The sequence below is a fragment of the Panthera uncia genome, chromosome D2 (genome assembly GCF_023721935.1).
Source record: "Panthera uncia isolate 11264 chromosome D2, Puncia_PCG_1.0, whole genome shotgun sequence".
NCBI lineage: Eukaryota > Metazoa > Chordata > Mammalia > Carnivora > Felidae > Panthera > Panthera uncia.
In genome coordinates, this window is record NC_064818.1 from 56,300,834 (window position 1) to 56,323,667 (window position 22,834).

The window sequence follows — 22,834 nt, forward strand, 5'->3', positions numbered from 1 at the left end:
ATATATATATATATATGTACACATACACACACACACACACATATATGTTTTAATTTAAAGATCTAATTGGTTTTATTAAATGATTTACAAATGTGCCCCTGTTTAGGGCTTGGGATTCTAGGATGTAGGAGAAGGGATCCTTTGCCCTCCATCCTTGCCCACCCTGCATCCCTTCTCCTTACACTCTTTTCTTTGTTGTGTCATGTGTTCATTGTTTTGATGACACCCCATGTCTGCTATTGGATTGGGTTCCCCATTGTATTCAGCTCATTACCTTTTATCTAGGTGTTTACTAATCAGAGTGTGGTCCTGGACCAATGGCATCAGCATCACCTAGCTAGATGCTTTGTTAGAAATGCAAAATCTCAGCTCCCCACCCCCAGGCCTACTAAGTCAGCATTTGCACATTGAGAAGATCCTCAGATTTTTTTCTGAGCACATTAAAATTGAGGAGCATCATTTTACCCCCATCAGCTTCCAGGAATGTAAAATGGACAAGGTCATTCCTGCCCAGCCCACCTTGCTCACAGCTTTGAATTGAAGATGCTCTGAGATTTAAAACAATAATAACAAAAGACATTTTCAGGAGATAAAAATGCAATACAACTATTAAACATCAGATTTAATATTATTTATTTTCACCTAGATAACTTGATTTACTAAAGCTGTTTTCAGAGGTAAACAAAGATTACTCCTATTTGACTGACTCTGTTTCTGTAATAATTGGTTGTTCTATCTTAAAATACCCTAGAGTTCTGTTTTATTTTGTTTAATGTATAGGTCAACAATTCTTTCATCCTTACTGCACGTGAGAATTTTCAGATTTTTTTCTGAAAATCCAAATCCCGAGTCCTACTCCCAAAGATTCTGATTCAGTGGGTCTAGAGTGCCGCTTGGGCTTATGTAATTTGTTTTAAGTGTTTATTTATTTTTTTTGGGGGGGGGCAGAGAGAGAGGGAGGTGGAGGACCCGAAGCAGGCTCTGAGCTGACAGCAGAGAGCCCAATGTGGGGCTCAAACCCACGAACTGTGAGATCATGACCTGAGCCGAAGTCAGACGCTTAGCCAAATGAGCCACCCAGGTGCCCTAACTTTTTAAAGTTCCCTAGGTAAATCTAATGTACTGGTAGGGTTAAGAATCATTGATGGAAATAAGAGATGAGGAGAGTTAGATATAGGGTATAATAAACACATGTAAAAATAGCTGTAGTTCTGTTTTCAGGAATCCATTCTACCAGAATATGTATACAAAGATGTATGTGCACAAAGGCTCATTGCGGCATTATTTGTAAGAGCAAACATGTTGGAAACAATTTTAGTGTCCGCCAATTAGTGAATGATCACATAAGCAGGGCACATCCATATAATGCAATACTGTGCCAACGAATAAAGCAAATGAGGAAGACTTATATCTACTGCCATGAGAATATCTCCAAGGTATGGATTGTTAAATTCTTTAAAGTTACCTAACAATATGTGATGTATGATCTCATTTATCTGAAAAGATAAGTGTGCATATATACATCCATGGGTATGTAAATGTTTAGAAAGATCACTGAGGGATACTTACCAAACTGTTGACAGTGGTTACCTCTGGGAAGAAGAATGGGCGGGTAAGGGGCTTTTCACTGTGTAAGCTTCCAAATATTTTACAAGAATGTATCCATGCGCTACTTGTGTAAGTATTCAAAATACATTCCAGGGCTGCTGGCTGTCATACCATTTGTAATCCTGGATAATAGGCTATTTAAACTAATTATTATTTTAATATTATAATCTTGAATGCATAATTTTATAATAAATATTATAGTGGCTGACAAAAATAAAACATATCTATAATACCTACACAAAACAAAAACTGCTAGGGCACCTGGCATTTTTGTTATTCAACCTGTCACTTCTCGACTCCGGGATTACTGGAATTATGTTGTTCTGACTTCTCTAGATACCATCCAATCCAATGATATACTTGGCATTGACACTAACAACCTCCCTAGTTCCTTGGATAACTCACCCATGTAAGTAGATCCTACTTCTAGAAGAGTCTCTATATTAGCATTATGTAAATTCTCCCTTGTCCAGCTCTAGAAGTCACTAAGGACAGAAGGGCCCTACAACTGAGCCTTGCTGAGAGCCAGGTCTCCTCCATTTTAGGTAATTGCAAAAAGCATGCCGATTAAGCCTTTGTAGGAGGGATGTGCATTCTGTCTAGGGAAAAATTCTCAAGAGTCGGCTGGGATAGCTCTTCCTCTTTGAAATGGTGAGTAAGCACTGCAAGTGTATAATGAGAGAAATTACTTATGAATCTGTCCCTCTCAGCCCCAGGCCACTTTCTCTGAGAAAGACTCAAGGATCTTACCCTAATAGCATTGGAATAAAGTCAGTGCAGAGGCAGACTGACACAGAGCAAGGCTTCCAGCCCACAGGGGGGCCCTGCTGACAGCTCGTTAGAAACTGTCTCTCTCCTGAACCCCCTTTCATTTCTTCAAGTTACAAATCCTGACAGACTTTGATGGGAAAAGCAAGGCGGTAAGATCCCCTGTGGCAACCAAGTCCCTGCTCATCTATCTGTGTTTGACAGATAAGGAGAGTAGATGTCATCTACAAAATGTTTTGCTCACCTGAGCCAAGTGAGCCAGGACGGCCGTGCCGCCCTTTGCAGGGCCCTCCCTCAAGAGTGATCCAGACAAGACCCACCGACCACAACTGAGATTTCTCTCAAAAGAAAATCATTGTAACCAGACAGCTCCTGGAAACTGAATGCCCACTCTAGTCCTCAGAGAAGTGCATAACACTTAATAACTCCAAGGAAGTTATGCTTTGATTAGCAAAAACCTTTTCCGAGTTACACCCTCTTGGTCTTTGAGGGCTGGTGACCAGTTAAGATCTGAGAAGTCTGTCTGAGATTCTGAGCAGAGTGTCTGGGCCTCCAACTTTGCCAAATTACTGGGAAAGGGAGTGTGATAAAAGGAAACGAAACGCCACTGTGCTCCAGACTTCAGAGACTGAACACGCTGGTATCTCAAGGTCTCTTCAACCATCTGTCAGTGGCTCTCCCACTTTTACATGCCTTGGAAAAATCTGTGACGTTCATTTAAAATGCAGATCTTGATTCAGTAGGTCTGGAGTGAGTGGGTCCAAGGAATCTGCATTTTAACAAACTCTCTGGGTGATTCTGGATGCAGGTGATCCTGGGGCCCCACTTTGAGAAGCACTGCTGCTCCCTGTTGCTACCTGCACCAGCACCTCCAGCAAGGGCTCCTAACAGTGCTCCCAGCACTTTTGGGGGGGAGTTCCTCTCCCCCTTGGCCAACAGGCCCAGAGCCGGTTCTCAGCAGCCGTTTCAATTGGAAGTGGAGCCAGCTGGCTCCAGGATTCTTCTTCAGGTAACAGTAGTCCTCAGAGGCCACTCCCTGCAGAGAGACATCTCCCAGAGACCAGCCATTCAGAGCCCCTAAAAGGCAACTCCCAACAAAGACTTGAAACAAAGAGCCCCCTGCTCTTATGCCACAAGGCATAAGGGTTGATTTTAACCTGTTGATTTTTATTAGATCACAGGTTCTTAAACTTCAGCGTGCATCAGAATTACCAGGGCAGCTTGGTTCAAGTCCATGGACCCAGGCCCCATCCCAGAACCACCTACAGGATAGAGCTGATTGATCAGTAGTTTAACGAGCTACCAGTAGATGCAGATACTCACCAGAGTTTGAGAACCATCATTTAGAACAAAGGCCTCGTAAAACTCCAACCATTGTACTGCAAAACTTGAGATCCGAAACATTATTACCACTGAACACAATTGGTTTTCCTTCCTCACTCTCTTAATGTCCCTAATAATTTTCTATCCAAGAAGTCAAATACTTTCCTAGAGGAAAATAGCTGCTAGACATTCTGACTTGCTAAGTGCCAATATGCTGCGGTTTGAGAAAATCTATACTCAAAAATCTAAACTTTTAAAACTAATTAGAGATTATTTTTATCATTACAAAAAATACAGTAATAATAACTTTTATTAAGTTCTTATTATGTGCCACGTACTGCTAAGTATTTCTAAGTGTTAAAATAACCAGTATTTATTGAGCACTTGCTTTGTAACAAAAAACATTATTTCATTTAGTCTGTCATTTCACCTAAGTATTTTTTAAAAATTTTTTTAATGTTTGTTTATTTTTGAGAGAGAGAGACAGAGACAGAGCATCAGCAGGGGAGGGGCAGAGAGAGAGGGAGACACAGAATCCGAAGCAAGGTCCAGGCTCTGAGCTGTTAGCACAGAGCCCAATGTGGGGCTCGAACTCATGAACTGTGAGATAGTGACCTGAGCTAAAGTTGGATGCTCAACCGACAAAGCCACACAGGTGCCCCACACCTAAGCATTTTAGATGGAGTGACAGATGAGGAAACTGAGACACATACAAACTAATTTACTTGCCAAACATTGCACAACTGTTAAGCAGTAGGGCTATGTTTGAATCCAGAGACCAATTCTCAACCATTATTTCACCTTGCTGATATTATCATAGCAATCGTAACAGTGCTTTATTCAACAAGTATCTATCATAATGCTATTGAGTGCCAGGATTGGGGGTTATATATTATATTCTAAGTATACAGTGACAAACAAGACAAACACAGCCCTTGCTTTCACTGTGTGCATGATCTGTTGAACAATCTGAATGTGTCAATAAATTATTCAGTGAAGCATGAGGAGTGCGGTACCAGGAAATCACTGGGTTGGGTGATAAGACACAGCCTAGACCAGGAGGATTAAGGAGGGTTTCTCGAAAAAAGTGAGGCATGAGTGAAGATCTAAAGAATGATGAATTAGCCAAGAGAAGAGGAGAGAGGAGAGCTGGGGCTGAGGAGACAGTAGTTATAAAGGCCCAGGGTTAAGAGAACACATACAATGGTGAGTCTAGGAAATGAAAAGTGATTGGTACAATTGGAGCAGGGAGGGAAGAGGGCAATGTGTGAACAGTGAGACTGGAGAGAGAAACCAGAACCAGATTTTGAGGTGCCATGTATTGCATGTTAAAGGATGTTAGTGTGTGGGAAATGGAGATCCATTGAAAGGTGTCAGTCAGAGCACATAGCTGAAGGGTGAGGTGTGGCCTGATTTGTTGATGTGCATGTCACAGGGAGATACTATCACCCAGGGAAGGGGGAAGACCAGGGCTTTGGGACCACCAACATTCCAGGGCTGGAAAGAGGAGGAAGAGCCCCCAGAAGAGACTCAGGAGATGTAAGAGGAAGACAATGAGAAGTGACTCAATTTACCCCAGATCACAAAGCTAGTAAGTGGCAAACTCAGAATTCAAAATATCTCTATCTTTCTAAAGCCATGTTCTTGACCCCTACATCTCTTAAATATTGTTTTCCCTTACTACCTAAAATTATGGTTGATATAAAAACTTTATTTAGGGGCACCTGGGTGGCTCAGTCAGTTGAGAGTACAACTCGATTTCAGCTGAGGTCATGATCTCACAGTAGTGGGATGGAGCCCCTCTGGGTGCAGAGCCTGCTTGCGATTCTCTCTCTCCCTCTCTCTCTCTGCCTCTCCCCCACTTGCACTCTCGTGCTCTCTCTCTCTCAAAAAAAAAATCCTAAAAAAATTTTATTTGTACATATTTTTCCAGTAGCTCATTCATTTAAAAACAAAACAAAACAAAACAAAACAAAGCAAAACAAAAACTTGTCAAGGAATCAGTTCAGTGGATCCTTGAATTGCATTCAGGAAGCAAACTCATGAAACAGGCTTCTAGCTGCCCCCTCGTCTCTCTGCTGTGTGCCCCGCCATATCTTTGGCTTGGATATGCTTTTGTTCTGCTTAAGAATGTCTTCTAGGGCATAGCCATGTACAGCCTGTGGGCAAATGCTTAGGTTTTCTCTTCAGAGGTCCTTCCATGTGCTATCAGGGCACCGGTACAAATCCAGGAACCACTCTGAGTATCTATAATTCTCCAGGGGGCAAACCAAACATAGTAATAATCTAGTTCTCTACAACATGTGTGTCTTCTCCAAAAGACAGATTAATGAAAACTCTGGCTGCTTTTGTTAACTGTTTATTATTTTCCTAAAGCAATAGATGCTCATGCTAAGAAAACTATATATATATATATATATATATATATATATATATATATATAATGTACAAGAGCTCAGAAGTTATAAAAATCCTTTTTTTAAGGAAAGAATTTGAAAGATATTTTAATGGTGTCACTTAATTTAACAAACATTCTTCTGTGTCTATTACATGCAAAACACGGTACTAACCACTGGGATAGGCCAGGGGCACAAGGAAAGCTAAATAACACAATTCAATATGGCAGTGGAAGGAAGAGCTTCATCTGTGGGTCATTCATGTGTAATATCTTTTATTTTTAGCTTAACAAAAAAAATTTTATTGGCTCATGTAACTGGACAATTAATTGGAATGCTGGCTTTAGACATGCTTCAGCTCAAGGAGTATGGTCTCAGGGCTTAAGTTTTCTCTTCATCTTAACACTGCTTTTCTTTCTGTTGGCTCTGCTCTGGGGCAGTCTTTCCTCACATGGCATCCCTAGGTTTGTTTCATCTTCATAATTAGCAATCCTAGAGAAGAGAGCTGGTACCTTCCCCCACCCACACACACTTCCACCTAGATCAGTCCTGGGGTCATGCTCAAGTCTTTGGTTCAGTCCTGTTCTGTTGCATTTTCAGGGGTTTTTATGAATTTTGGATATTAAACCCTTTACAGAAATATTTTCCCCCTTTCTTTTTATTTATTTGTTTTTTCTTAATTTACATAAAAGTTAGTTATCATATAGTATTCAGGAGTAGATTCCTTAATGCCCCTTACCCATTTAGCCCATCCCCCCTCCCACAACCCCTCCAGTAACCCTCTGTTTGTTCTCCATATTTAAGAGTCTCTTATGTTTTGTCCCCCTCCCTGTTTTTATATGATTTTTGCTTCCTTTCCCTTATGTTCATCTGTTTTGTCTCAAAGTCCTCATATGAGTGGAGTCATATGATATTTGTCTTTCTCTGACTAATTTCGCTTAGCATAATACCTACCCTCTAGTTTCATCCACATAGTTGCAAATGGCAAGATTTCATTCTTTTTGATTGCCAACTAATACTCTGTTGTATATATATACCACATCTTCTTAATCCATTTATCCATCAATGGACATTTGGGCTCTTTCCATACTTTGGCTATTGTTGATAGTGCTGCTATACACACTGGGGCACATGTGCCCCTTCAAAACAGCATACCTGTATCCCTTGGATAAATACCTAGTAGTGCAATTACTGGGTTATAGGGTTTTTCTATTTTTAGTTTTTGGAGGAACCTCCATACTGTTTTCCAGAGTGGCTGCACCAGTTTGCAGTCCCACAAGCAGTGCAAAAGAGATCCTCTTTCTCTGCATCCTCACCAACATCTGTCATTGCCTGAGTTGTTAACGTTAGCCATTCTGACAGGTGTGAGGTGGTATCTTATTGTGGTTTTGATTTGTGTTTCCCTGATGATGAGTGATGTTGAGCATTTTTTCATGGCCATCTGGATTCTTCTTTGGAGAAGTGTCTATTCATGTCTTTTGCCCATTTCTTCATTGGATTCTTTGTGTTTTGGTTGTTGAGTTCAATAAGTTCTTTATAGATTTTGGATACTAACCCTTTATCTGATATGTCGTTTGCAAATATCTTCTCCTATTCCATCGGTTGCCTCTTAGTTTTGCTGATTGTTTCCTTCACTGTGCAGAAGCTTTTTATTTTGATGAGGTCCCAATAGTTCATTTTTGCTTTTGTGTCGATTGCCTCTGGAGACGTGTTGAGTAAGAAGTTGCGGGGGCCGAGGTAAAAGAGGTTTTTGCCTGCTTTCTCCTCTAGCATTTTGATGGCTTCATGTCTTACATTTAGGTCGTATGGTGTAAGAAAGTGGTCCAGGTTCATTCTTCTGCATGTCACTGTCCAGTTCTCCCAGCACCACTTGCTGAAAAGACTGTCTTTATTCCATTGGATATTCTTTCCTGCTTTGTCAAAGATTAGTTGGCCATATGTTTGTGGGTCCATTTCTGGGTTCTCTATTCTGTTCCATTGATCTGAGTGTCTGGTTTTGTGCTAGTACCATACTGTCATGATGATTACAGTTTGTAATGCAGCTTAAAATCTGAGATTGTGTGGGGCGGCTGGGTGGCTCAGTCGGTTAAGCATCCGACTTCGGCTCAGGTCACGATCTTGCGGTCCGTGAGTTCGAGCCCCGTGTCGGGCTCTGGGCTGATGGCTCAGAGCCTGGAGCCTGCTTCTGATTCTGTGTCTCTCTCTCTCTCTGCCCCTCCCCCGTTCATGCTCTGTCTCTCTCTGTCTCAAAAATAAATTAAAAAAAAAAAAGAAAAAAAAAATCTGAGATTGTGATGCCTCCAGCTTTGGTTTTCTTTTTCAATATTGTTTTGGGTATTTGGGGTCTTTTCTGGTTCTATATAAATTTTAGGAGTGTTTGTTCTCTGTGAAGAATGCTAGTGTTATTTTGATAGGTATTGCATTGAATATGTAAATTGCTTTGGGTAGTATTGACATTTTAGCAATATTTATTTTTCCTATCCAGGAGCATGGAATCTTTTTCCATTTTTTTTTTTTTTTTTGTGTGTGTGTGTGTCTTCTTCAATTTCTTTCATAAGCTTTCTATAGTTTTCAGTGTATAGATTTTTCACCTCTTTGGTTAGATTTATTCCTAGGTATTTTATGGTTTTTGGTGCAATTGTAAATGGGATCGATTCCTTGATTCCTCTTTCTGTTACTTCATTGTTGGTGTATAGGAATGCAATCGATTTCTGTGCATTGATTTTATATCCTGCGACTTTGCTGAATTCATGGATCAGTTCTAGAAGTTTTTTGGTGGAATTTTTTGGGGTTTCCATATAGACTATCACGTCATCTGTGAAGAGTGAAAGTTTGACCTCCTCCTGGCTGATTTGGATGCCTTTTATTTATTTGTGTTGTCTGATTGCTGAGGCTAAGATTTCCAACACTATGTTGAATAACAGTGGTGAGAGTGAATATCCCTGTCTTGTTTCCCCTTAGTGGGAAAGCTCTCAGTTTTTCCCCATTGAGGATGATATTAGCGTTGGGTCTTTCATATATGGCTTTTATGATCTTGAGGTATGATCCTTCTATCCCTGCTTTCTTGAGGGTTTTTTATCAGGAAAGGGTGCTGTATTTTGTCAATAGATGCTTTCTCTGCATCTATTGGAGGATCATGTGGTTCTTGTCCTTTTATTGATGTGATGAATCACATTTTGCAGATACTGAACCAGCCCTGCATCCCAGGTATAAATCCCACTTGGTCCTGGTGAATAATTTTTTTAATGCATTATTGGATCCAGTTGGCTAATATCTTGTTGAGGATTTTTGCTTCTATGTTCATTAGGGAAATTGGTCTATAGTTCTCCTTTTTAGTGGGGTTTTGGAATCAAGGTAATGCTGGCTTCATAGAAAGAGTTTGGAACAGCTTCAAGACAATTTCTATTTTTGGAACAGCTTCAAGAGAATAGGTGTTAACTCTTCTTTAAATGTTTGATAGAATTCCTCTGGAAAGCCATTTGGCCCTGGACTCTTGTTTTTGGGGAGATTTTTGATTACTACTATGTTGCCTGTAGAGTTAGAGTTTCTAGTGGTGTTCTCTGGTCCTTTCTTGTCTTTGTTGCTTTTTTTTTCTTCATCTTTTCTCCCCTCAGAGACTCCCCCTTAAAATTTCTTGCAGGGTGGTTTAGTAGTCATGAACGCCTTTAATTTTTGTTTGTCTAGGAAACTTTTTACCTCTCCTTCTATTTTGAGTGACAGCCTTGCTGGATAAAGAATTCCTGGCTGCATATTTTTCTGATTCAGCACATGGAATATATCCTGCCACTCCTTTCTGGCCTGACAAGTTTCTGTGGATAGGTCTGCAGCAAACCTGACCTGTCTTCCCTTGTAGGTTAAGGACTTTTTTCCCTTGATGCTTTCATGATTCTTTCCTTGCCTGAGTGTTTTGTGAATTTGACAATGATATGCCTTACTGATGGTCGGTTTTTGTTGAAACTAATGGGAGTCCTCTGTGCTTCCTGTATTTTTATGTCTGTGTCTTCCCCCAGGTTAGGAAAGTTTTCCCCTATGATTTGCTCACATCACACTTCTACCCCTTTCCCTCTGTCTTCATCTTCTGGGACCCCTATGATTCTGATATTGTTCCTTTTTAATGAGTCACTGATTTCTCTAATTCTTAAATCGTGATCTTTTGCCTTAGTCTCCCTCTTCTTTTCTGCTTCATTATTCTCCACAAGTTTCTCCCCTATATTGCTGAATCACTGCTCTGCCTCATCCATTCTTGCTGCCGTGGCATCATTTCAAGATTGCAGCTCAGTTATAGCATTTTTTTTTTCATCCTGACTAGATTTTACTTCTTTTATCTCCATAGAAAGGGATTCTAATCTATTTTCAACCCCAACTAGTATTCCTATTATCGTGACTCTAAATTCTGGTTCAGACATCTTGCTCGTATCTGTGTTGGTTAAGTCCGTGGCTGTCATTTCTTCCTGCTCTTTCTTTTGGGGTGAATTCCTTCATTTTGCCATTTTGAAGGAAGAAAAGGAATGAATAAAGTAAAAAAAATTAAATTAAAAAATTAAAAACAACACACACACACACAAAATTCAAATAAATGACGTTAGATCCTAGGTGTGCTTTGGTCTGGTTGTTGAAAGGAGCTTGATAGATTAGAGAAAAAAGGAAAAAAGAAAAAGAAAAAAAAGGAAAACATTTGAAAATTTTAAAAAATGAATACAATGAAATAGAATAATATGAAATGTTGGAAGTAAAATAGAGTTTGAAAGATTTACAAGAAAGTAAAAAATATAGTAGAAAAATTTAAAGAAAAATATTTTTGGGAGAGAACCAAAGCATAAGAGACTCTTAAAAACTGAGAACAAACCGAGGGTTGATGGGGGGTGGGAAGGAGGGGAGGGTGGGTGATGGGTATTGAAGAGGGCATCTTTTGGGATAAGCACTGGGTGTTGTATGGAAACCAATTTGACAATAAATTTCATATATTAAAAAAAAGAAAAATATTTTTAATAAAAATTGAAAATAAAAATGATTTTTTTCTCTTTGTGTGCTTACAAAAAAAAAAGAAATGAAATGGAAAAAAAAGAGAGAAAATTGAATAGATGGACCAGCGCACAGACTGAAATACGATTGAAATTACATTGTTTTCCCCGAGAAGTCAAACTGTGAAGCACTTTATAGTCCACAAACTAAGCAGGCAGAGAGAGTTGTGGTGTTCATGAAGAGCGAGGTTGACCCAGCTGGGCGCAGCTTAGTGTGATGATTCCGTTCTCCACTAGATGGCGCTGCTTATCTTACTGGGGTGGTTTTGTTGTCGCGCTTGTAGGTGTCTATGCGCATGCGTCGGAGGGATGAAAATGGCGACACCCAGCTACCCAGTCTCTAGTATCTCTGTCCTCCCCGATCGGTGATCATACACCTGTCTTTTGTCTCCGGCTTCCAGTCACTCCCCACTTTTACACTCTCCGCGACCAAGCCATCAGGTTGCCAGGCAGCACCTCCCTCCTGAGTTTTATCTCAGATGCGGCTGTGTTTCCCAACCCCTTACTTCTGAGGGACCGCAGCTTTGAAACACTCAGACCTTCTGGGGGAGGGTCTCACCGAGCAAAGGCCAGGTGCAGGCTGCACTCAGGAACATTTACGGGACCATGCTGCTGCCGACGCCCAGAGACTAAGGCTGGGTGCCAGCCCGCCCCAGAAAAAGTTCATGCGATTGTGTAGCAGCAGCATTTCAGGGATTATGGAAAATCACAACACACATCTGGCACCAGTCTTCACCCTTAACGACCTTCTTCCAGCACCAGCGAATGCGGCCATTCTCTGGGGTCTGCTGGGACCGGGTGGCCACACAGCTTCTACCAAATGTCCTTTCAGCAGGGGAACCTTGTCTCCCATGTGGCCCAAAGACCTCCGGACTTCACTCTGCTCCTGGGGATTCACCCTTCTCACCAGAGCACTGCCAGGTATTGAGCTGTGGTGTTTCGGACTCTGGACTCCCCCTATTTATAGAGTCTTCATGGAACTTAAACCATCTGCTTTCTCTTTTCTCCCTTTTTTGTTCAGTCCCTGCGGCTGTTTCCACTTTTCCACTTTCTCTCCAGCTGCTTTTGGGGGGTGCTTTTCCCATACTCTCCTCTCCGTCTCCGTCCTCTGTCAGCAAGCAAAAACAGCTTCCTGCCCTCCGCCACTTCTCTCTTCGTCAGTTCACCTCTCCTTGCTGCATACCTGCTGAGTTCTGTGGTTCAGGTTGTGCAGATTGTTGTGTTAATACTCAAATCAGTTTTCTAGGTGTGCAGGATGGTTTAGTGTTGATCTGGCTGTATTTCACGGACATGAGATGCAAAAAAGACTTCCATGCTGTTCTGCCATCTTGGCCCCTCCCCAGAAGTTATAAAAATTCTTAAATTCCCCTGCCTGTCTCTCTCCTCCACTCCATTGCCTATGACCCCATCCCCAGAAATACCATTGTTAACAGTTTGGTATATATTTCTATGTGCATTTTTCTACACATATATAAACATAGTTCTTAAATGAAAAGGATCATATTATCTGCATTGTTCTGAGATCTGCTTCTTAAAGCAAGTAGTAGTGGCCATCTCTTCATGTCAGTGTATGTAGCTTCACCTACTTTTACTCCTCCCACATGCCGGCCCACCATATGAAGGTGCCACTATTTCTTTGCGGTCCTCCGTTGATGGCCATTTGTATTGTTTCAGTAGGGGGCAGTTTGGCGCTTTTATTCTATAGAACATGAGGGCCCCAAAGAATGTTGTTTGGCCTCAGCTTTGGATTGAGCATTTTTCTGAGTTTGCCATTGTTTGCCCTTATGTTTCCTCCCTTTTTGAGCTTGGTGGATGCTTCTCTCCTGCTGTTCCCTCTAATCCGACAACTACTCCATGTAAGGTATGTTTGTTGCCTTAAGGATCTCCTTACAGAGTCTAGGACTCTTTGGAGGAGGTAGGTTCAGCAAATAAACAAACTATTGTTCTAACTTTACATTCTTATTCTAGAGGAATTTAGAGACACTGGAAGTTCTCTTGTTATCTGGGAATCAGCTTTAAAACCTCCTTGTGTTTTAACTGTGCTTTGCATTTCCCTTTAAAGAGCACTCTAGACAGAGATGAACTGAATATATTTAAATTGAAGGTATATCCTATAACTTCAAAGAGCTTATGTCTCCTACAGCCTGTTGGGAGGCAAAATTAGCTGGGGAAACAATTAGAGACCAGTTGAGTGTTAATTATGTGTTACAAGCCCCTGGGCACCAGAAGTTCAGGGAAGACAGAGCTGGGGCAGTTTTCTGCTTTCAAGGGAAAAGCACTTGAGCTGGATTAGGAGGCAGGAGGTGACATTCAGAGAAGTCTAGGCAAGTGGAAGGCTTTTCAAGTACCTGGTAACTTTTCATACCTTTTTTTTTTTAATCTTTTTTTTTTAGTTTTTGTTTAGGATTTGCCTACCCACATGAGAACATTAGCTTGATGAGGGCAGGGACCGTGCCTTGTTCATTACTGAACACCCAGTTCCTGCAACAGTGCCTAGCACATAGTGGCTGGCCAAGGGGTACAGGAAAAAATGAATGAAAGAGCAAATGGCCATAGCGTGTGTGCAGAGCCATAAGAAGACTGACCTATTTGGAAAGAAGGATGTCTCCTTGAGGACTGGGGGGCTCTCCAACAGATGAGCAGAGGAGCACCTACAAGGGCCTGCAGGAGATTCAAACCATGTGGCGAGTGAACCTAGCTGAACAAGGTATGGAAGCCACTGACAACTGCAAAGTAGACCCTGTAGAGATTGCGATAGGGGACTTGAATTTGAAATTAAACTAAAGCACAGACAAATAAAATTGTTCCCCACTGTGCTTGGTCAGCCAACAGTTATACTTAAAAAAGAAAAAGGAGGGTCGCCTGGGTGGTTCAGTTGGTTAAGCATCCGACTCTTGATTTCAGCTCTGGCCATGATCTCACGTTTCATGGGATTGAGCACCATGTTGGATTCTGTGCTGACAGCACAGAGCATGCTTGGAATTCTCTCTCCTGTCTCTCTGCCCCTCTTCCCACTCACACATGCATTCGCTCGCTCTCTCTCTCTCTCAAAATAAATAAATAAATAAACATTTTTAAAAAAAGAAAAAAGATTTGTTCAGTCTTTGTTAAGAACCCAGTAAAATGTTAATGTGATCACAATACTTTTATTAGTACTTACTTTTTAAGCAAATATGCTCATCTCATATTGAACCAGTTATTGGCCACAACATGTTTTGCTTTGTTGTTGTTGTTGTTTTTACATAAACTATTGTTTTCTAGGTCTTTCCATCTCATACTTGTACAGTTGATTATTGGACCTAATGCAGTGCGTCACATTCTTGGCACATCCTATCTTATTGATTTTAGACCATCTTTCACCTTATGGAATTCACTTTAAACCTTGATCCTATCATCAATCACAGTTATTCCTCTTAGCTGGGTGTAATCCATATAGTGATCTGCAATCCCCCAAGCATTTGGATGCCTCACCACAATTTGGAGAGCTCAAAGTGGCCGGGAAGCGTTTACCGGCTGACACACCATCAGCCAAGTGTAAGAAAGAAATGATGAGGGTGGAGTTGGGAAGGAGTAACTGCTGGAATTCCAGACTGAAGCCACACCAGCCCCTCCCGTTTAAGCAACCCAGAAAGGTTTCTTCTAGGAACCAGCATTTAGAAGTAAAAGGGGGGGAAATAGTTTGACATGTTTTGAAGCCGGCAGAATTTGAAGCCAAATTTTGGGGGTGAGAAAAGGATGAGCCCCTCACTCCCTGGTGGGCAGATGTCAACTTGACTTAGAATCGGGCTGTTTTGAATATTCCTCGCCTCTAGCTGTCAGGAATAGATCCTCAGGTGCCTGGGTGGCTCAGTGGGTTAAGGCTCAATTTCAGCTGGGGTCATGATCTCATGGTTCATGGATTTGAACCCCAAATCGGGCTCTGTGCTGACAGCTCAGAGCCTGGACCCTGCTTTGGATTCTGTGCCTCCCCCGCTCTCTCATGCGCTCTCTCTCTCCCTCTCTCTCTCTCAAAAATAAATAAACACTAAAAACATTTTTTAATAAAAAAAAATAGACCCCATTTTGGTGTTGTAGGACGCTTCTCCCCACTTAGCCACTTTCCAGGTTTTTCACTAGAATTCTGAATCGCTGAGTCTCCTATGTACCTCTCCCTGCACTCTGCCTCTTCTGTAAAAATCAATTACAATTGGCTTATAGCTCCAGTTATGGGTACATGTTCCATCTGCTCCCAGCCTGCACACCCTCCCACTGCACCACTGCCCACTCCTCCGCCTCCCCCACTGAACCCCCTCCCCATTAACGCTATCTTCCCAAGCAGCTCAGGAACACAGATGTTTTCACCCCTCGCTCCAGCACAGGGGTATTTTCCCAGTGTCTCTGTGTGTACGCTCCAGGCACCGTCTCTCTGGGGAGGGAGAGAGTAAATGTTTTCATTCCAAACCCTCAGGGTCAGGTCTTGTTTGTCTAAACTGTGTTTGTTGCTGTAATTATCAGATTAGCTGATCTCTGGCAGTAAGTTGGGGGCCAGGGGAGGGGGAGTATTAACCCTTTGTAGGATGGTTGCTGTGCTCCATCCTGGGAATCCCTTCGGGGGCAGCTGTCATTTCTCTTCTAACCTGGAAGATTTGACTAGAATTCTTTTTGCCAGCCTAATAAGCCTCAGTAATAGTCTCTGAGTTAGTCCAGTCATCCAATGGGCTCCACTGCTTGGATCCAAAAGGCATTTAGCAGAGACACGGGGTTGAAAGGACATCTCTCCCGGGATCTGCTGGGAAAAAAGAAAGGGAGCTTAAGGAGGATCCGGATAAGTAACTCAACAAAGGGTATGGGTATCTCTCAGTCCCAATAAGGAAGCCAGGAGTGTGCATTGTATGGCTTCAGCTTGTCCACCCACCACCACTCCCTTAGCATAAATGCAGTGAGACTATCCAGCCCCATTTAGGCTTGTTTGGGATTTTCTGTTGTTCAAAAAAATATCAAGATCATTTTTCACCACTGCTATTTAAACAACAACAACAACAACTCAGTTGTCTCACCTTGTTCAGCCATTCCCAAGCCTTAGTCATAAGACTCAAAAGGCTGGTCATGTCAAGGTTTTCTCATCTGCCCTTGCCTCCCACCCTCAGCACCACTGAACTTCTCTCTTGTCTCCAAAGATGCCATAAGCACAGAGATTGTTCTCTCCTCTCAACTCCAGGAGGAACAACTTCTTTGCATTTTCATTATCTATTTTACAAATGAATAAATCTTATCTCTTCAAACGAGTGTATCCTTGAGTCCCACGTGTTGGTCACCTGGTAAAGGACCTAAACATATAAATAGCTTTGTAAATACCTGTTAATAGCATTTTTCTAAATGTTTTTGCCATTTCTCAGCCCTCAGTTCCTTTCTGTTTTGTGTTTGACTTTTTTTGTTAGTTTGATTGTTTATTTCTGGAATGGTCCTCCAATTTTTACTCGTCAACTTAGTTTCCCCTCTTCACTCCAAACACACACACACACAAACAGGGAAGCTAACATTTACTGAGTGTCTATATACCTAGCACTATGCAAACTTATTCCATGTGCTTTCCAAATATCTTGTTTGACACTCAGGTTGGCTTGTGAGAGAAGTGGTATTACACAGAAGGAAGTCGAAGTTCAAAGGACTAAATCACACACACACACACACACACACACACACTTCCACAATGGTAAGTGGTAGAATGAAGATTCAGCCCCAGGTATGTGTGACCCTAAAATGCACACAAACCCCATCTTTCTAGCTAGGAAGTGGAGAAAAGTTCGTACAACTGAGGAAAACACACTTTTGCCCAAAACCTAACTAAAAACCAACCAATCTCTCTTAAGTACTTTTTCCCAACAAATACAACTATAATTATATCTATATTAAAAATAAGGGGTGCCTAGATGACTCGGTTGAGTGTCCAACTCTTGACTTCAGCTCAGATCATGATCCCAGGGTTGTGGGATCAAACCCCAGATCGGGCTCCACGCTGAATGTGGAGCCTGCTTAAGATTCTCTTTTCCTCTGCTCCTCTCCCCCAATTGCATTCTATCTCTAAAAATAATAATAATAATAATAATAATAATAAATAAAAGTAAATAATAAAAAACAAGAGAAACTTAAACCCAACAAACATTCTGAATAATATTCTGTACAATAAAATCGTTTGGGAATTACCTGAGCATTAGTTATAAATTGAATTTGATTTATCTGTCCATGTCCATACTGTTTATAAAGTTGTCAACATTTGAAGGCAAGTATGATTTTAAAATAACCGATGCACCAAACTCATATTGAGAAAAAGGCAGCTGCTGACATAGAATATTCCTGTGTTCCGAGAGGACAAAATCTTTCCTCTTTATGAATATTGCCAGACCTAGTTCCAAATGTGGATTGGAAACAGATAGAGCTTCTTGGGAAGAAATATTCACAGTCAGAGTTGGGCAGGAGTTTCATACTGTGCTCCTGGGTTGTACCAGAAGCAAAATTTAGATGGATTTCCATCAAAGCAAACAGGGAGGCAGCTTGCTTTTCTCCCTCCAGAGAGATGTTCTGTTCAACATGTAACCAGAAAAGATACTATCCATCTCCTTTTCTACCCAAAGGTCTCCTCTCCATGACACCTGCCCTCCCACTGTTTCTTATATCCTTTACTACAGGCCACCAAAGGAAAAAGATCCAACAGATCTTGAATTAGTCAACCAAACTGTGTTTGGCAATTGTTCTGATAAGAGTCAATGGCAATGAAGTTGAAATGATTGTTTTGTTCCAAAACCAGAAATCTCACTTTAACCTGGAGAGAAACTCACTTGGCTACATTAGAAAAGTTTTTAAGTATACTGGGAAATGAAAGGACAGATGATACAAGTGCTGAAAGGAGATTCAAAGAAGGGCTTATTTTAAAAGATAAGAAGGTAGGAAAAATAGAAGGGTGATTTTGGCACCTTTATGGCTGAGTACTAGCCACAGGTAAAGCAGAATGAGGCAGAGTATTCCAGAAAAAGAATCTCAGTTTCCCTAAATACCTTCCTTGATCCTGGCTCTAAATAGTGAGCTTGTTATTAAAACACTTGAGGTCCCATTCTACCACTATAGCTGGGTGACCTAAGGTAAGGCAGATAACCTCTCTGGGATTTATCAGCAAAGCTGGGGATTGGACCAGATGACATTTAGGTTCCTTCTCTTGTTGATGTGTCATTATATTCAAACCCCTTTAGGGAAGGAAATAGGAAAGTTATTTAGAGAAATCATATTTTCTTGATTTAACATATACAAATGGCTAGAATAATGCCTTGTGCCTAGTAAGTCTACAGAAGTGTTAGACATTATTATGCCTGATGATGAGGCTGACGAGGACGGATCCCTGCACGACAAACACATTTTTATCTCTACATCTGTAAATTTCAGGAAGACAAACAATCCAGTATTCTGATAATTTTAGAGCCCTTTCTCTTGCAAAGAACTTGATTGGAGGGGAATGACCTGTAGCTGCTGAGAATTGAGAATAACTGTCATTCATGGACGGATAGTTTGCTAAGCAAACCACCACCATGACCAAACATGAGAATGTTTTCTTTGAAAATTCAGCTTTCTTACTTGGCCATGAAATGGACTGGGCTGCCTTGGGAAATAGTGAGTGTCCCCTTCCCTGGATTCAGGGATGCAGACATCAGGGGACAGGGTAGACTACATTGACTTTGAAAGAACTTTCTGCCAAAGTCTCCATAATTCCAAAGCAAAGTGTACCAAATATTACAAAGTGTCCCAATGCCTGTAGGCTGCAGAGTAGCTGAGGCTGGGTTTCCACCAGAATATCTCATCCCATAAAAGCATAACATCAGTGGCATAACATTGGCTGGAACATCTTGCATCTTAAACAATGAAGCTGTGTCTTCTAAGCCTTTAGTTGAAATGTAATTCATGGAGAGCAGTACTGAGCAGTATCCTAGCTCATTCTCTCTTTTCAATGCTGAGACTGAGAATTAAAAACACTAAAGGAATAACAGAGCTGCACAATAAGAGAAGGGCCAGAACCCAGAGCTCTGGATTTTTCCTAGATCTTCCTCTCCATGAAGGGATGGAGTTATCTTGGGCTGAGGATGAATAAAAACTCATATGTGGCATTAGAGCAAGATGGATGGCAAGTAAGACAGAAAAGGAAATAAGCAACCAGAACAGAAGGGCAAAAGGGCAGGAGATAGAGAGTTGGAGAGGCAGAGGGAGAGAAAATAAGGAAGTGAAGGGACTTTTCTAAAAAAAAAAAAAGTTTATGCTCAGAATAAAAGAGATGTAGAGAGACATTTCAAAAGGAAAAAGATTGCAAAGAAAGATGGAAAGATGCATCAAGTACTAAGAAATTTAAGTGGGAGAGGATAGGGAGAAGAGACCTCCTGTCTACTCCCCGAGGATCTCAGCCTATCCAGCATGACACCAATCAGTTGTTAACATTGTAATTAGGAGCAAAGCTTCTGTCCAGCCACTTTATATCCTTTACCCCTGCCTCTCTCTGGAGGGCTCCCTCCCTCCTTCCACTTCTCTCCATTTCCTTCTTGACATCACTGTTATCACTCTTTGTTGACTGTGAGGTGGTTGGTCTGGAGAACCTTCAATGCCTTCCAACCCTCTGAGTCAAAAACTATTTTTGCTTTCATATTTCTTTCTTCTTTCTATCTATGCTATCTCCTTTATTGGGATCTGGGGTTCAGGGAATAAAGTGAAGACAAGCAATGGGAGTGGGGAAAACTCACATGACAGCTTAACTGTATGGCTATTCCTCAGCCATCTATTTTTTCTGGTTGAAAAAACCCTGGAAGAGTTGATTCCAGAGAGCTTGCTTGTTATCAGGTATTAGTCACCACTAGAGGCAGAAGCCATGTTTCAGGAAAGCTAAATGTTATTTTATTAGCAACAATAACAATGATCAACTAAGTAATTTAATAGTACTTAAAGATAAAACCATAGAACCTGCCCTTGCGGGGCTCACAAACCAAAAGTGATAGCCCTAGGTCTCTCCAGTGCAATAATAATCATCACTGCCTGGTATGGAGCACCAAGGTGCTGGGGACAATGCTGAGCTTGTGACATTCATCAAGTTCTTTAATCCTCGTAACCCCAGTGAGGCAGATACTGTTGTCATCCCCACTTTATGGATGAGGAAGTAGAAGCCTAAAGATTAAGTGATTCACCAAGATTCTTCAACCTGTGACAGATTGGGATTCAAATATGCTTGGAGGCACTTTACTAGACTTCCTCCGAGAGTCCCCTTTCTGCAACAACCAGAATCCATTTAGTGACTCAAGATTGGCTGCAAGAGGAGTGAGGTCTCCAGATTCATCTCACTTCTATTTCAACACTTATTTCAAGGATTCATGCTTGAGAGCCACTCCCAAGAGCCCTTTCTTCCTGTGTCACCTGTGATCTAACCTGCTTCAACCTGTCTGTTCCCTCACCTGTCTGAACCTGCAGATGCCCACACTGAGGGATCTGTGGCCCAGGTTCCTCTCTCTCTTCCCCCCTCTCCACCAATCTACCCACAACCCTAACTACATCAAGCCTTCCCAGCTATGGTGGTGTTACCCCCAACTAACTGCACATGCCTCTGACCTTTGAGGTTCCTATTTGCTGCCTGTCCTCTTCATAAATCTAATGAATGATTGAATCAAGGAACATAAACCTCCTTCAAGACATGAGATTCTGGGGCACCTGGGTGGCTCAGTTGGTTAAGTGGCCAACTTCAGCTCAGGTCATTATCTCATGGTTTGTGAGTTCAAGCCCCATGTTGGGATCTGTGCTGACAGCTCAGAGCCTGCAGTCTGCTTCAGATTCTGTGCCTCCCTCTCTCTCTGCCCCTTCTCCATTCACACTCTGTCTCTCTCTTTCTCTCTCAAAAATAATAAACAGTTAAAAAAAATTAAAAATAAGTTAATGAAAAATATTTAAAAGACACAAAGTCCTGCTCTCTAGAATCTTGTCCTTCAATCCAAGGCATGGTGTCTTTTTTATAAGTACTTTCTGCCCATAGCAACAATCCAATAAAAACCTTCACCTGGGGTCTGTGCTAATTTGGAATTTAAAATCACTAGCTTTGAGAGATTATACAAAGCATTCATGTAACCAGGATTTGGGGATAGAAGAGGACATAAATATTTTTATATAACAACTATTAATACAGTTATTATAAGTCACATTATCAGTTTTTACTTTCTCTAACACTTTTTTTAGCTCAGTTTGAGGATTACAATTGCCTGAAGACTATAAAGTAATATTAATATTAAATATTATAATTCAGACTTTTATTTTTTTAGACCAACTTTCCCCATGCCTCCAATCCTCTGCCCCCTCCCCACCTGCCCCACTTCCTCCAGGCATCCCCAATGGTATAACCTATATGAATAGGGCCAGGTATCCTATGAATACTCTGTAAATATTAACCAACTGACTGTCTAAATGAATTAATCTATTTGCTTCTGATATAAATGCTTTTTCTGTCTCTCAAATTCAAATCATTTCCTCTCCTTTCACTAACATGGGCATTCATGCATTCAATTCAAACAGCTATTTACTTAGGGCTGTTAAGGACTCCACAAATGCGCAGCTTGGTAATGGTGCAAGACAGTATGAGAACAAGTCCTCATACTAGGGCCACTGCAATAGGGAAATGGAAAGAATGTGAGCCCTGACCACAGCAGACCTGCGTTCAAAGGCTGCCTCATTGGTGCAGTTGGAGTACTGACACCTAATGCATAGGGTCATTGATAAAAGTGAACACTTTGGGATGTTGTTGAGTGCTGTGTGCATTTACCTCTTCAATCCTCTCAGATACCCAACATAAGAGGGAAATGGGACACAGAGGGGTGGGATGATTTGCCCAGCCTGAGATCTCACCACTAGTGGTGGATGCTGCTGGAAATCTGAACACACTCTTAACTCTTCCTTGCAACGCCTTGTTTGTGGGCATGTCTTCACATCCCATGCTCTTCTCACACTAATGCTCAATATGTTAGTTTCCTTTACCAGCTCCCCTCCAAGAGAGGGCAGTAGGTTCCAGGTATCACGTCACTTTGATGTTGGAGAGATGTGAGGGTTCTGGCTCTAGGAGCAATGGTCCATTTGGCCCCCAGACCCACTGTTGGCCCAGGAAGGATGAAGGAGTCAAAATTTGGCTTCTTTCCCCTTGAGGAGATCTGGAGGGCAGATGGGGAATAGAGCTGCAGCCAGATCAATCCTCAGCCACTCTGGAAGGACTGCAGTTCAATTATGAAAAAGATCCCCCTTTTGTCTTTCCTGGTTGCAATTTGATTTGGTTTCATCTTACATTCACAGTAAATGTGCCTTTACTTTTGATATGTTCTCTCCTTGCTTCTGCTCAAAACAGGGAAGATGGGAATTTGTCTCCACCCAGGCTGGCTCAAGGAGAGGATCGAAGTGTCCACTGGGTTAGGTGTGGTGATGGCTGCTGGAGAATTGGGGTGAGAACAAGACCTGGGCAGCTGGACAGGGGAGACAGAAGGGGTGAGTCCGAAAGCTCTGATGACCCATCTCTACAGCAGAGGACTCTACTGCCAGCTCTCACTAGCAGGCTTTTTCAATCCCCACAAAGGGATTTGGTGCTCCAAGGGGTCGGAAATAGAGATATCCTAATGCCTTGGAGTAGAAGGAAAAGACAGGGTGCAGGCAGTGTAGTACAGAAAGAAAGACATTACAAAGCTTTGG

General features: G+C 41.6%; 1 long non-coding RNA gene across 1 annotated transcript in view; it reads left to right on the forward strand.

Annotated features, from left to right (window-relative positions):
• Positions 1 to 22,834, forward strand: part of LOC125932869 (uncharacterized) — a 36,220-nt gene that overhangs the window by 8,387 nt on the left and 4,999 nt on the right. The window contains exon 3 of the long non-coding RNA XR_007460773.1: positions 22,497 to 22,633. This is a non-coding gene — a long non-coding RNA (uncharacterized LOC125932869). The remainder of the gene's footprint in view (positions 1 to 22,496; positions 22,634 to 22,834) is intronic.